Raw genomic sequence first — 15,107 nt, 5'->3', positions numbered from 1 at the left:
ATGTTCCATGTAAAATCATGTATTTTCCACTGCCTACCAGGCTCATCATTTGCTCACTATGATCTCTAACTCACTCTCTCGCCCTCTTTGATTTCTGTAATACCCGCCATCCCTACCCTCAGCGACCTGTGCTCATATGCTCGAGGCTTCTCCAATTTTCTGATGTTCATGCTAACGTTTAAGATCCTTGCACTGAATAGAACATAGAACATAGAACATAGAACATAGAACATAGAACAGTACAGCACAGAACAGGCCCTTCAGCCCACAATGTTGTGCCGACCATTGATCCTCATGGATGCACCCTCAAATTTCTGTGACCATATGCATGTCCAGCAGTCTCTTAAATGACCCCAATGACCTTGCTTCCACAACTGCTGCTGGCAACGCATTCCATGCTCTCACAACTCTCTGCGTAAAGAACCTGCCTCTGACATCCCCTCTATACTTTCCACCAACCAGCTTAAAACTATGACCCCTCGTGCTAGCCATTTCTGCCCTGGGAAATAGTCTCTGGCTATCGACTCTATCTATGCCTCTCATTATCTTGTATACCTCAATTAGGTCCCCTCTCCTCCTCCTTTTCTCCAATGAAAAGAGACCGAGCTCAGTCAACCTCTCTTCATAAGATAAGCCCTCCAGTCCAGGCAGCATCCTGGTAAACCTCCTCTGAACCCTCTCCAAAGCATCCACATCTTTCCTATAATAGGGCGCCCAGAACTGGACGCAGTATTCCAAGTGCGGTCTAACCAAAGTTTTATAGAGCTGCAACAAGATCTCACGACTCTTAAACTCAATCCCCCTGTTAATGAAAGCCAAAACACCATATGCTTTCTTAACAACCCTGTCCACTTGGGTGGCCATTTTAAGGGATCTATGTATCTGCACACCAAGATCCCTCTGTTCCTCCACGCTGCCAAGAATCCTATCCTTAATCCTGTACTCAGCTTTCAAATTCGACCTTCCAAAATGCATCACCTCGCATTTATCCAGGTTGAACTCCATCTGCCACCTCTCAGCCCATCTCTGCATCCTGTCAATGTCCCGCTGCAGCCTACAACAGCCCTCTACACTGTCAACGACACCTCCGACCTTTGTGTCGTCTGCAAACTTGCTGACCCATCCTTCAATTCCCTCGTCCAAGTCATTAATAAAAATTACAAACAGTAGAGGCCCAAGGACAGAGCCCTGTGGAACCCCACTCACCACTGACTTCCAGGCAGAATATTTTCCTTCTACTACCACTCGCTGTCTTCTGTTGGCCAGCCAATTCTGTATCCAAGCAGCTAAGTTCCCCTGTATCCCATTCCTCCTGACCTTCTGAATGAGCCTTCCATGGGGAACCTTATCAAATGCCTTACTGAAGTCCATATACACCACATCCACAGCTTGACCCTCATCAACCTTACTAGTCACATCCTCAAAAAACTCGATAAGGTTTGTAAGGCATGACCTACCCCTCACAAAGCCGTGTTGACTGTATTTGATCAAGCCATGCTCTTCCAGATGGTCATAAATCTTATCCCTCAGAATCCTTTCTAACACCTTGCAGACGACAGACGTGAGACTTACCGGTCTATAATTGCCGGGGATTTCCCTATTTCCTTTCTTGAAGAGAGGAATTACATTTGCCTCTCTCCAGTCCTCAGGTACGACTCCAGTGGAGAGCGAGGATGCAAAGATCTTCGCAAGTGGCGAAGCAATTGCATTTCTCGCTTCCCAAAGCAGCCGGGGACAAATCTGATCCGGGCCTGGCGACTTGTCAATCTTAATGTTTGACAAAATTTTCAGTACATCAGCTTCCTCTATCTCTATCCATTCCAGCATGCACACCTGCTCTTCAAAGGTTTCATTCACTACACAGGTCGTTTCTTTCGTAAAGACAGAAGCAAAAAACTCATTTAGGGCTTCCCCTACCTCCTCAGGCTCCACACACAAGTTCCCTATGCTATCCCTGATCGGCCCTACTCTTTCTTTGACCATTCTCTTATTCCTCACGTAAGTGTAAAATGCCTTTGTGTTTTCCCGGATTCCTTCTGCCAAGCCTTTCTCGTGCCCCCTCCTGGCTCTCCTCAGACCATTTTTGAGCTCCTTCCTTGCCTGCATGTAATGAATGTCAGCAATTTTTTCCAGAAGCCTCAATGACTACTGCCCAGCGGCTCTTCCATCCATATTTATGACTATCAAGTGTTTTGAGAGGTTGGTCATGGGTCACATCAACTCCAGCCTCCCACATTCCCTTGATCCACTGCAATTCACCTGCTGATGCAGCAGATCCATGGTAGGTGCCCTCTCCTTGGCTTTACACATATCTGTGGAATGTCCGGATAACATGGGCATCTACGTCAAGCTCCTACTTATTGACCACATCTCCACCTTCAACACCCTAATTCCAAACAAACACATCTCCAAGATTGTGAGTAGGATTAATTTCCTAGATTTTTATGCCAATTATATGGCTGAATTAAGTAAGTCGATTTAATTTTCAAACAAGTCTAGGTTCCTTTTTATTTTATCAGAGTCCAAATGTAAATGTATTCACATTAAAATTATTTGTATGTTGAAGCCATTCATCTAAGTTCTTATGACACTTACAAAACATGATGTAGCAAAGACACCCAACGTGCTGTCTCTATGATAACAAGGGGTCGAGCTGAATGAGCACAGCATGCCGAGCAGCATCAGAGGAGTCGGAAAACTGACGTTTTTGGTCTAGATCTTGCGTCAGAAAATGGACGCTAAAGAATCTGAGATAACAGCTGTCGAGCTGGATGATGCTGCTTGGCTTGTTGTGTTCATCCAGCTCTACACTTTGTTATCTCAGATTCCCCAGCATTGGCAGTTCCCGCTAACTATGTGGGCGCTCCAGTTTCCTCCCACAGACCAAAGATGTGCAGGCTAGGTGGATTGGCCATGCTAAATTGCCCGTAGTGTTCAGGGGTGTGTGGGTTCGAGGGGGATGGGTCTGGCTGGGATGCTTCAACGGGCGGTGTGGACTTACTGGGCTGAAGGGCCTGTTGCCACACTGTAGGTAATCTCATCTCTGAGCATGTGCCTCTGTCTCAGTTCTATCACGACTGCATTGAGACTTACCCTTCGTAATGGTCCTCTAATAATGGGGCACTTCCTCAAGACTGACCATACAGAATTGAGTCGCTGCCTCAGCATTGACCGCTTGACAACGAGCCACTGGTTCTGAATAGAGCTGCAATACCTCAGTCCTGACCCTCCATTCATGGGGCATGCCTTGAATTCTGACACCTGCACAATAAGGCACTGCCTCTGACAGCAGTGCACTCCCTCAGTTCTGACCCACTCAGCACTGAAGATCTAACAGTGCTTCAATATATCAGTGTTGATCCTATGAGAATGTGGCAGGCAGTCAGTGCTGAGCCTCTGATAGAGCTGCATAAAGCTCATTCCTGATGATTTAAACACATGCATACCCTCAATTCTGACACTGAGGCACTGCCTCAGAATGGACCATCTGACAATGATGCAATACCTCAGTTCTGACCCTCTGACAGTTCTGCAACACCTCAATCCGCACCCTTCAATCAGTAGGCACTCCCTCAATTATGAGCCCTTTGTGGGTTCGTTCTGTGGCAATACCTCATTGCTGCAGTGTCAGTGCTGAGAGCGGGCCTTTTTATTCACTCATCAGTACCTAAGGCACAGGCTAATTGTCAGCAGCTCAGTTCTGAGGCAACATCTCTTTGACAGAGTGTCAGCACCAAGGCAGACCCTCACTGTAATGGTGTCAGAATTAAAAGATTGTCATTTAGAGGGTCTAAGAAGTGGTGTTTCAGATCAGTCAGAGGGTCTATACTGAGGCATTTCAGATCAGTCAGAGGGTGCCTCATTTTAATGCACTAAGACTTGACAGAATGCCTCATTGTCAGAGGGTCAGAGCCAAGTCAGTGCCTCATTATCAGACACAGTCCAAAGAGAGGGGCTTGATGTCAGTAGCTCTGTTATAAGGTGATACCTCATTGAAGGATCATTCTTGAGTGTGTGCCGCATTGTTCATGGGTCAGTACGGAAGGAGTGCCTCAAAACTGGGGAGAGCCACGTAATTAGAGATTTGGTGCTGAGGTCAGTGCCTCATTGTTACAGGGTTAGTTCTGAGGCAGGCTCACATTGCTAGAGGGTTAGTTCTGAGTGAGTATATTAGTTGTACACAGTAAATACTGAGTCAGTACCTCAATGCATTGGGTTCAGAGTTGATGGAGTACAACATGATCAGAAGTTCAGTCCTGAACGATTGCAGCTCTGTCAGAGGGTCAGAACTGAGGGGGCAGTGCTTTACTGTCAGTGGATCAGTTCTGACACAGTACCTCATTGCTGGAGGGTCAGATCTGAATGAGTACCACATTGTCAGAAGGTCAGTACTCAGCCAGTGCCTCAAACAGAGAGTACCCATGCAAATAAGCAGTAAAAACACCCATGTAAATTAAATCTTAAAACACAGAGGCTCCTGCAAACAAACCCTAAAACAGAGAGCCTCCTGGAAATAAACCCAAAAACACAGAATGCTCTGCAAATAAACTCAAAAACACAGATGGGACTGTAAATAAACCATAAGACGCGGAGCTCATTGTTTCAGGGTTTTTTTTAAACAAAGACCCAACCGTAACAAAATCATGAAATGAAAATCCTCCTGTAAATAAATGCTAAAACCTAGAGCTCACTGGAAATAAATCCTAAACTACACTGCTCACTGTAAATAAACCAGACAGCCTTCTGAAAAGAAACCTTAGAATACAGCCTTTTCATGTAAAACTTAAATCACAGAGCTCTTTGTAAATAACCCTAAAACACAGGCCTCATTGTCAATAAACCCGAAAACAGAGAACTCCCCCCCGCCAGTGGAGAAGCACTGCAACACAGAGCCCCCTGTATAGAAGCCATAAAGCACAGATCTACCCTGTAAATTAAGTCAAAAACATACAGGACACTGTAAAACACAGAGCCCCCTACAATTGTACACTCAAATACTCAGACCCCTTTAAAATGAACTCGAACACACATCCCCCAGGAAGTTGAGAGGAAAAGACAGGGCTGAATAAAGCCGAAAACACAGCGCACCTCTTCATGCACCCGAATACTGAGCCGACCTGTGAACTATCTGTAAGACAGGGCCCTTCACAAATAAACCCTAAAAGACAGAGCTCGCGATAAATAAAGAGCGCCCTGTAAATAAACCCTAAAACACTGAGTAAAAACCCAAAGAACTGCGGATGTTGCAAATCAGAAAACAAATACAAAGTTGCTGCAAAAGCTCAGCAGGTCTGGCAGCATTTGTCAGCGGAAAAACAGAGCTAACCGGTTCCGGTTCGGTGACCCTTCCACAGAACCTCCCTCAGTTCTGCTGGGCTTTTCCAGAAACTTTGTTTTTGTTCCTGATTTGCAGCATCCGCAGTTATTTCAGTTTTCAATTCACCAGGCAGTCAGTAACATCAAATGGTTGTGTATCACATATTTACCAGTCAGACTCAAACACGCCAAACTCATTCGCTCACGTGGTCTGAGAGAACAAGGTGTCGAGCCGGATGAACGCAGCAGGAACGCTGACGGTTCGGGCCTAGACCCTTCTTCAGAAAAGTGGTCACTTGTTAATCTTGTAACCTTTGCCCCTGAATATCCTGTGGTCTGCCCTGTTTACTCATATCGGTCAGCACTTAACAAGGCTTCCGGAGGCTGGCTGGTGTGTCTTTAGTGATACAGGGCCAATCGCCTTCAAATATCCTTTTGTGTGGTTTTTCTGTGACATTATATCATAAGCCTCTTTACTGTTGCACTAAAGGTCCTCTTTACCGATGAACCCACAGCGCTCCATGTGACCACTATCGCGCTCTCATTCATTCATAACTTTACTGACCACTCACCAGGGTCCTCTGTTTACTGTTACGCATTTCATTCATTCATTCATAAAATTGCGATCTTGCCATACTTTTCACTAATAAAGGGAGACTATAAATTAAAATGTTCCTTCCACGCATTACTGCCTTTTCACAGTTTGAACTCGTGTTGCTGACAGTGTCCAAACCTGTGTCTACATCAGAGTCAATCCCTGACTATGTGTTAATTTTCTAATCTATTCAGAACAATATCTTCCCATCCATCGTGTCACCCGAAACTATGAATAATTATAATATTAATCAGCCCTCAACAAACGTCTCCCAGGACTTGAATTGCTGGCGGGACATCAAACAAGTTTCTGCTTTACCACGTCTCTGTTAGATACATATTGAATAGGGCCCGCGATCACTTTCAGAAAGTTCCTACTCTCTCTCAAAACAGCTCTTCCGTGAAATTGAGCGAGAAGAATGAGAAGGTCGGCAATAGTGAAATCTCAAGTCCCGGCCGCGGTAATCAGGCCACTGACCTTTCTGCTGTCATCAACTGATTGTCAGCCCAATCAAATCACATCGGGTTGATAATCTTTCTGGTGTCGTCTAATTTTAAAATAATAAAAAGGATCCACACTAGTCATTGCCCTATTTCAAATACCTCAGTCCTGTCCCTGTAATAGCCCTCAATCCTGACCCGATTGGCAGTCAGACAACACTGCACGTCTACGGTACTGACCCTCTGACCATGAGGTACTCTCACAATGAGATGTTATTGTATAACATCCCATTGATTTCGATACTTCTGCAAATTAAAGTCTTTTATCTGCCTACGCACAGGGATGCAGGCACTGCCCTGAAGCTTCCTGCCCAGCTAGGAATTCAGTGTAAAACTTTTGTAACTCTTTGTCTTCCCACACATCGGTATGCAGACACTGTCTGAAGCTTCCTGACTGAATACAATTAGAATTAAACTGTGTCAAATAGGGTTCGGTGGGGAACATTTGTAAAGGTGTGAAACTTCTAAAGCATGCAATTTCTGTCGCTGACAAAGGGGCCAGGGCACTGAATTTGTGATTTCAAGTTGCCAGTGTGTCTGGCTAGAACAATCTGTCCGGATAACAACTTGAAATCGCCTCATGCCATCAGCAGCCACTTCAAGAGCAATCGATACTATATCCTGTGAAAATGGGAACTGCAGATGCTGGAGAATCCAAGATAATAAAATGCGAGGCTGGACGAACACAGCAAGTCCAGCAGCATCCTGAGATGTGCTGTGTTCATCCAGCCTCACATTTTATTATCTTCGGGACGAAATCCTGGTCTTTTATGTTCTTGATATAATAATTGTTCGGTATCCTGTCTTTGTCTGTTGTAGTAATTGTTTTATGTATCATGTAATTGTAAAATGTGTAATTATTTTATGTATCATGTATTTTGTAAAGTATGAAGCGCGGGTCTGTCCGCTGCTCGGGGAGAATTACCTGCGAGACTCTGCGCTCTGTGCCGGGTTAAGTACTGTGATTCTCCACAGCTTGTACTTGCTTGGTAATAAAAGGATTCGTGTTTTCCTAAACAGGTCAGTGTCTTGATATTGCAACAAATCCGTGAGGGTCTCCGAAAACGAACATGACAACAGTACTGATTCGCTGACAGTGAGGTCCTCCATCAGTACTGACCCTCTGACAATGAAGTGCTCCCTCAGTACTGACCCTCTGACAGTGAGGTTCTCCCTCAGTCCTGACCCTCTGACAGTGAGGTTCTCCCTCAGTCGTGACCCACTGACAGTGAGGTTCTCCCTCAGTAGTGACCCTCTGACAGTGAGGTTCTCCCTCAGTACTGACCCTCTGACAGTGAGGTACTCCCTCAGTACTGATTGTCTGACAGTGAGGAACTCCCTCAATGCTGACCCTCTGACAGTGAGGTACTCCCACAGTAGTGACCCTCTGACAGTGAGGTACTCCCTCGGTTCTGATTCTCTGACAGTGAGGTTCTCGCTCAGTACTGACCCTCTGACAGTGAGGTACTCCCTCAGTACTGATTCTCTGACAGTGAGGTACTCCCTCAGTACTGACCCTCTGACAGTGAGGTACTCCCTCGGTTCTGATTCTCTGACAGTGAGGTTCTCGCTCAGTACTGACCCTCTGACAGTGAGGTACTCCCTCAGTACTGATTCTCTGACAGTGAGGTACTCCCTCAGTACTGACCCTCTGACAGTGAGGTACTCCCTCAGTACTGATTCTCTGACAGTGAGGTACTCCCTCAGTACTGATTCTCTGACAGTGAGGTACCCCCTCAGTACTGACCCTCTGACAGTGAGGTGCTCTCTCACTCCAGTACTCTCACAGTGCTGCAATAACCATCATCCAATGGTACTCCCTCAAATCTGACTCTTTGACAAAGAGGCCCTGCCTCAGAACTGACTTGCTGACTGAGGTACTAACTCAATCCGACTAATTCGCAGTGCTGCAGTGGGAGCTGTGTTTTTTCATGTTGATTTACAGTGGGCCTTCTGTTTTAGGCTTTATTAACTGGAGGTCCTGTGTTTTGGGGTTTGTTTGCAGTTGCCTCTGCGAGTTTATTTGCAGGAGGCTTAGTTGAAGGGAGGATTTGCTGGGGGCACTGTGTTTCAGGATTTATTTACTTGGAGCTCTATGTTTTACACTTTATTCACAGGGACTCTGGCTTTTATGGTTTCTTTTACATTTTAGTTCCTGAATGACCCTTCTTAGGATTTATTTAAAGGGGTGTCTGTGCTTGAGAGCATATTTACAGGGTTAACAAGGTGTAGAGCTGGATAAACACAGCAGGCCAAGCAGCAGCAAAGGAGCAGGAAGGCTGGCGTTTTGGGCAAGACCCTTCTTCAGAAATGGTAGGGGGAGGGGGATCTGACATAAATAGGGAGAGAGGGGGAGGCAGACAGAAAATGGAAGAGGAGAAGATCGGTGGAGAGGAGACAGACAAGCCAAAGAGGCAGGGATGGAGCCAGTAAAGGTGAATGTAGGTGGGAGTTAGGGAGGAGATAGGTCAGTCCAGGGAGGATGGACAGGCCAAGGGGGCAGGATGAGGTTAGGAGGTAGGAGATGGGGCTGGGTTTTGAGGTGGGAGGAATGACAGGTTCGGGACCCTGTACCCCAATGGTGTCAATGTGGACTTGACAAACTTCAAAATCTCCCCTCCCCTGACCGCATTCCAAAACCAGCCCAGCTGGTCCCTGCCTCCCTAACCTGTCCTTCCTCCAACCTATCCCGTCCTCCCACTTAATTTCTCCTCTATCCGTCTTCTATCGGCCTCTCCTCTCTCCCTATTTATTTCACAACCCCCTTCCCCTCCCCCGTCTCGGCCCGAAACGTCAGCTTTTCTGCTCCTCTAGTGCTGCTTTTCCTGCTGCGTTCATCCAGCTCTTCACCTTGTGACCACAGTCACAATGATCTTTAATTGTAAACTAATCTGTCATATTATGTAATAAAATGTGAGGCTGGATGAACACAGCAGGCCAAGCAGCATCTCAGGAGCACAAAAGCTGACGTTTCGGGCCTAGACCCTTCATCAGAGAGCATCTCTGATGAAGGGTCTAGACCCGAAACGTCAGCTTTTGTGCTCCTGAGATGCTGTTTGGCCTGCTGTGTTCGTCCAGCCTCACATTTTATTATCTTGGAATTCTCCAGCATCTGCAGTTCCCATTATCTCTGTCATATTATGTGATCTGTGAAGGTTACAATGGTTCCCGTGCCTCCTATCGAATACACAAATGCTCTCCCTCAGCTCTGTCTCTGGGAATGCAAAGCTGCTTTCTTCCACGCTACCCTCAGAGATAACACCAGCTTTAAACCTAAGCCTCGTCTCAGCCCTAATGTTCACACTTGCATAAACATGAAGCCTAGCCTCAGCCCTAAATCTTATTTACTGGGGGCTCTGCGTTTATGGTTATGTACTTTATGTACTTGAGCTCTGTGCTTTAGGTTTTATCTAATGTGGGTTCTGTGTTTAATAAGAACCAAAAGAACTGTGGATGCTGTAAATCAGGAACAAAAACAAAGTTGCTGGAAAAGCTCAGCAGGTCTAGCAGCATCTGTGGAGGAGAAAAACGAGTTCACTTTTCAGGTCCAGCAACCCTTCCTCAGAATGGAAGGGTACCCAGGCTCGAAAAGTTAACTCATTTTTCTCCTCCACAGATGCTGCCAGACCTGCTGAGCTTTTCCAGCAACTTTGTTTCTGTGTTTAATAGTGTATTTACAGAAGGTTCTGTGTTCTAGGTTTTATTCACAGGAGGTTCTGTGTTTTCGGGCTTTTTACAAGGCACTCTGTGTTTTAGGAAAATTTACGAGCGGCTCTTTGTTCTGAGTTTCTTTTTTACAGTGATCTCCGTGTTTTAGGGAATATTTACGGTGAACTCTGATTTAGAGCTTGTTTATAGAGGGCACTGTGTTTTAGGGTTTACTTTACAGCTAGCTTTGTGTTAGGGTTTATTTACAGGGAGCTCTCTGATTGAGGGTTTGTCGGTAGTGAGATCTGTGTTTAGGGTTTATTTACAGTGAGATCTGTGTTTTTAGAGTTTATTCACAGGGTTTTCTGGATTTCATGGTTTATTTACAGGGTTTTCTGTGTCTTTGGGTTTGTTTACAGTGATCTGTGTTTTAGGGTTTATTTACAGTGAACTCAGCGTTACAGGGCTTATCTTCAGGGCCCTCTCTTTTTTGGGCTGATTAACACGGTACTCTGTGATTTAGGGCATATTTACTGGAAACTATTGTGTTTTAGGGTGTACATAGATATTAGAGGGTCAGTACGGAGGGAGTGCCAGGCATCAGCCCTCACCCTAACCTTAGCCCAAACCCTAACCTTCGCCATCGGCCTAACCCTAACCAGAACAGGAAAGAGCCTAAGGGGCCAAATTGTGGGTACGCACCCTTAAATGGAAGGAGAGGGGCACCTTCTTCCCCCTCTCCCCCAATCCGACCTACACCCCCACCCCCACACCCTATCCCATCCCCCATCCCAAAACCCTATTCACACTCCCCCTCTACTTTTTATTCGAAAGAGGAATCCAAAATTAGCGGTGTGCATCCATAATCCTTATTTCTGGGGGCGCGGGGGTGCTAGATAACCCCCAGATTAGGGTTGCGCCAAAATAAATGCAGCCTCTGGCACCCTCTCACCCTGCCCCCCGACCCCGCAACCTGACCTTCACAAGAAGGGGGTGGGTGCCTTCCGCCTTCAAAGGGTTGGTTTGTCGGGAGGGCGGAGATTGGGAACCGATGCCGCCTTTCGGGGACCGAGCCGGCAGATCGCAGCAAAGATGAGCACCACCACGGGCGGGTCGCCAGGGGGCTGCAGTCACAAGAAACATCGCATGGGCCCAAGCTATGCCTGCCTTTTTGTAGGTTGCATGGAACAGTCCCTCTTCCGTAGTTACACTGGCCCGAAACCCACCTCTTCCTCCATAACATGAACGACTGTATCGGCGCCGCCTCGTGCTCCCACCAGGAGCTTGAACAGTTCATCCACTTCACCAACACCTTCCACTCCAACCGTAAGTTCACCTGGACGATTTCTAATACCTGTTCACCTGGACTATTTCTAATACCTGTCTCACCTTCCTGGACCTCTCTGTTTCCATCTCCGGCAACAACCTAGAAACTGATATCTATTTCACCGACTCCTACAGCTACCTAGAATACATCTCCTCCCACCCACCTTCCTGCAAAAATAACATCCCCTGTTCTCAATTCCTTCACCTCCGCCACACCTGCTCCCAGGATGAGGCATTCCACTCCAATACATCTCAGGTTTCCTAATATTTCAAGGACCGCAAATCCTCCCCCCGACCCCCACAGTGGTCGAGAACGCCCTTGACCGCGTCTCCCACATTTCCCGTAATTCATGCCCCCTCTCCGCAATAACAACCAAAACACAATCCCCCTCATCCTCATGTACCACGCCACCAACCTCTGGATCTAACGTATCATCCTCCAACCATCATCTGCAATCCGACTCCACCAAAGACATATCTCCCTCCCCACCCTTATCTGCTTTCTGGAGGGTCCACTGTCTCTGTGACTGCCTTGTCTGCTCCGCACTCCCCTCCAGCCCCAATACACCTGGCACATTTTTCCCTGCAACTGCAAGAAGTGCTACACCTGCCCCTACACCACTCCCCTCACTCCCCATCCCAGGCCCTAAGAACACTTTGCACCTCAAGCAGATGTTCACCTGCACATCTGCCAATGTGGTATACTGCATCCACCGCTCGCGTTGTGGCATCCTCTACATTGGGGAAACCAAGTGGAGGCTTGGGGACTGCTTTGCAGAATACCTACACTTAGTTTGCACTGAAAACTGCGCCTCCCAGTCGCGAACTGTTTCAACACCCCCTCCCATTCCTCAGATGACATGTCCATCTTGAGCCTCCTGCAGTGCCACAATGATGTCACCCGAAGGTTGCAGGAACAGCATCTCATATTCCGCTTGGGAACCCTGCGGCCCAATGGTGTCAATGTGGGATTCATAAGCTTCAAAATCTCTCCTCCCCCTATCGCATCCCAAAACCAGTCCAGCTCGCCCTTGCCTCCCTACCCTTGTCCTTCCTCCTACCTCAAGCCCCAACCTCCGCCTCCGACCTACTAACCTCATCCCGCTCCTTTGACCTGTCCATCCTCCCTGGACTGACCCAGCTCCTTCCTACATCCCCATCTACACTCACCTTTACTGGCTCCATCCCCACCTCTTTGACCTGTCTGTCTCCTCTCCACCTACCTTCTCCTCTATGCGTCTTCTATCCGTCTCCCCCTCTCTCCCTCGTTATCTCAGAACCTCCTTCCCCTTCCCAATTTCTGACGAAGCATCTAGGCCTGAAACATCAATCTTCCTGCTCCTCTGATGCTTGACCTGCTGTGTTCATCCACCTCTACACTTTGTTATCTCAGATTCTCCAGCATCTGCTGTTCCTACTATCTCTGCTAATGCAGAAAACTTGTCTGATATCCTGCAAGCTATTCAAGCCCTGGGAGACGGTTGCTGAGGGCTGATTAATATTATGCTTCTTCAAACGATGACACGATGGTATTGTTCTGAATAGGTTAGAAAATTAACATGTACTCAGGGATAGACACTGATGTAGACACACGTTTTGCAGCTGTCAGCAAAATAAAGCCGTGAGGATTAAAACTGTGAAAGGGCTGTAAATGGGGTGGAAGGAGCATTTTAATTCAGTCTCCCTTTCATAGTGAAACGTATGACAAGATGGCAATTTTATGAATGAAATGCGGTAATATTAAACAAGATACGTCAGTCAGAGGTCAGTAAAGTTATGGATGAATGAGAGCGTGAGAGCGCTAATATGTAGTGCTTGTGGGTGCATTGGTAAAGAGGACCTTTAGTACAACAATATAGTAAAGAGGCTTGCACCAGTAATTATTTACCAAAATTCACTGGAATCTGGGCTGGTTCCCGCAGATTGTAAACTTCCTTTTTAAACAGTGGTGTCACATTGGCTGTTTTCCAAAAAGCACGTAACTATAGGTCAGTTAGCTTAATTTCGGTTGTTGGGAGAATGCGTGAATCCATCATTAAGGAAGATAATAGCAAGACAACTGGATATAAATTGTCTCATTGGGAACAGCCAGCATGGGTTCATGAAGGGGAGGTCATGATTAACTAATTTGGTGGAATTCTTTGCGGACATACTTGCATGGTGGACAATGGAGAACCTGTGGATATCATGTATCTGGATTTCAAGAAGGCATTTGACTAGATGCCAAGGCTGCAACATGAGATAAAGTTGCATGACATTACAGGTAATGTATTGGCATGGACAGAGGATTGATTGACTAGCAGAAAACAAAGAGTCGGGGTAAATGGGTGTTTATCTGGTTGGCGGTCAGTGGCTAGTAGTGTGTCTCAGGGATCAGTGTCGGGACTGCAAATGTTTACAATTGATACAGATGATTTATAGTCGGGGATGAAGTGTGGTGTGTCAACATTGGCAGAAGACACTCAGATGAGCGGTAGAGCAAAGTGTGCAGAAGAACTGAAGGCCTGCAGATGGTTATACAGTCTAAGTGAGTGGGCAATGGTCTGGCAGATGGAGTTCAATGTCAATAAATGTGAGGTCATCCATTTTGATAGGAATAACAACAAAGTAGGCTATGGTTCAAATGGTAAAAAAATTGCAGCATGTTACTGTGTAAAGTGACTTGGGTGTCGTTGTGCAGGAATCGCTAAAAGTAATATTGTAGCAGGTAATTATAAAGGCAAATAGAATTTTGTCTGTCATTGCGAGAAGGATGGAGTTTAAGAACAGGGAGGCTATGCTGCAGCTGTATAGGGTCCTGATGAAGCTCCACCTGGACTACTGTGTGCAGTTTTGGTCTCCTGACTTGAGAAGGGATATACTCTCACTGGAGGGGGCACAGAGGAGACTGACTTGGTTGATTCTAGACTTGAGAGGGTTGGAATATGAGGAGAGACTGAGTTGGCTGGGATGATACTCATTGGAATTCAGAAGAATGAGGGGAGAGTTTATAGAAACATACAAGATTATGAAGGGAATAGATAAGGTGGAGACAGGGAGGTTGTTTCCACTGGCAGGTGAAACGAGGACGAGGCGGGTATAGCTCAAAATAAAAGGAAGCAGATGTCAGGACAGGAGGAACTTCTTCACCCAAAGGGTTGTCAATCTGTGGAATACCCTGCCCAGTGAAGCAGTTGAAACTACCTCGCTGAATGTGTTTTATGCAAGACCAGATCACGTTATGAACATGAAAGGAATTTAGGTTGATGGTGAGCGAGTGGGTGAGTGGAGCTGAGTCTCAAAAAGATCAGCCAGGATCTTATTGAACAGCGGGGCAGTCTCGAGGGGCCGGATGGCCTACTCCTGCTTAGTTCTGATGTTTTTCTATTATAATGTTATAGAGCCTCACAGAAAAAGGATATTTTAAAGCAATTGACCCTGCATTACTGAAGACGCGCCAGCCAGAGATTCTGCGGAAGGATCACCTGACCCAAAACGTTAACTCTTTCTTTTCCCTCACAGATGCTGTCAGACTTGCTGAGCTTTTCCAGCAACTTTGGATATTTTCCCTGATTTGCAGCATCCGCAGTTCTTCCGGTTTTTACTGTGTGTTTTGGTATTTATTTACAAGGGGCTCTTTACTTACAGCCAGCTCTGTCTTTTAGGGTTTATTTGTAAGGGGCCCTGTTTTACGGATAATATACAGGTCGGCTCGATGTTGGGGTGTATTGACAGGTGCTCTG

This window comes from Stegostoma tigrinum, chromosome 48 (genome assembly GCF_030684315.1).
Source record: "Stegostoma tigrinum isolate sSteTig4 chromosome 48, sSteTig4.hap1, whole genome shotgun sequence".
In the NCBI taxonomy this organism is placed as follows: Eukaryota; Metazoa; Chordata; class Chondrichthyes; order Orectolobiformes; family Stegostomatidae; genus Stegostoma; species Stegostoma tigrinum.
The sequence above is the reverse complement of the archived record's forward strand: the minus strand, read 5'-3'. Positions refer to the sequence as shown.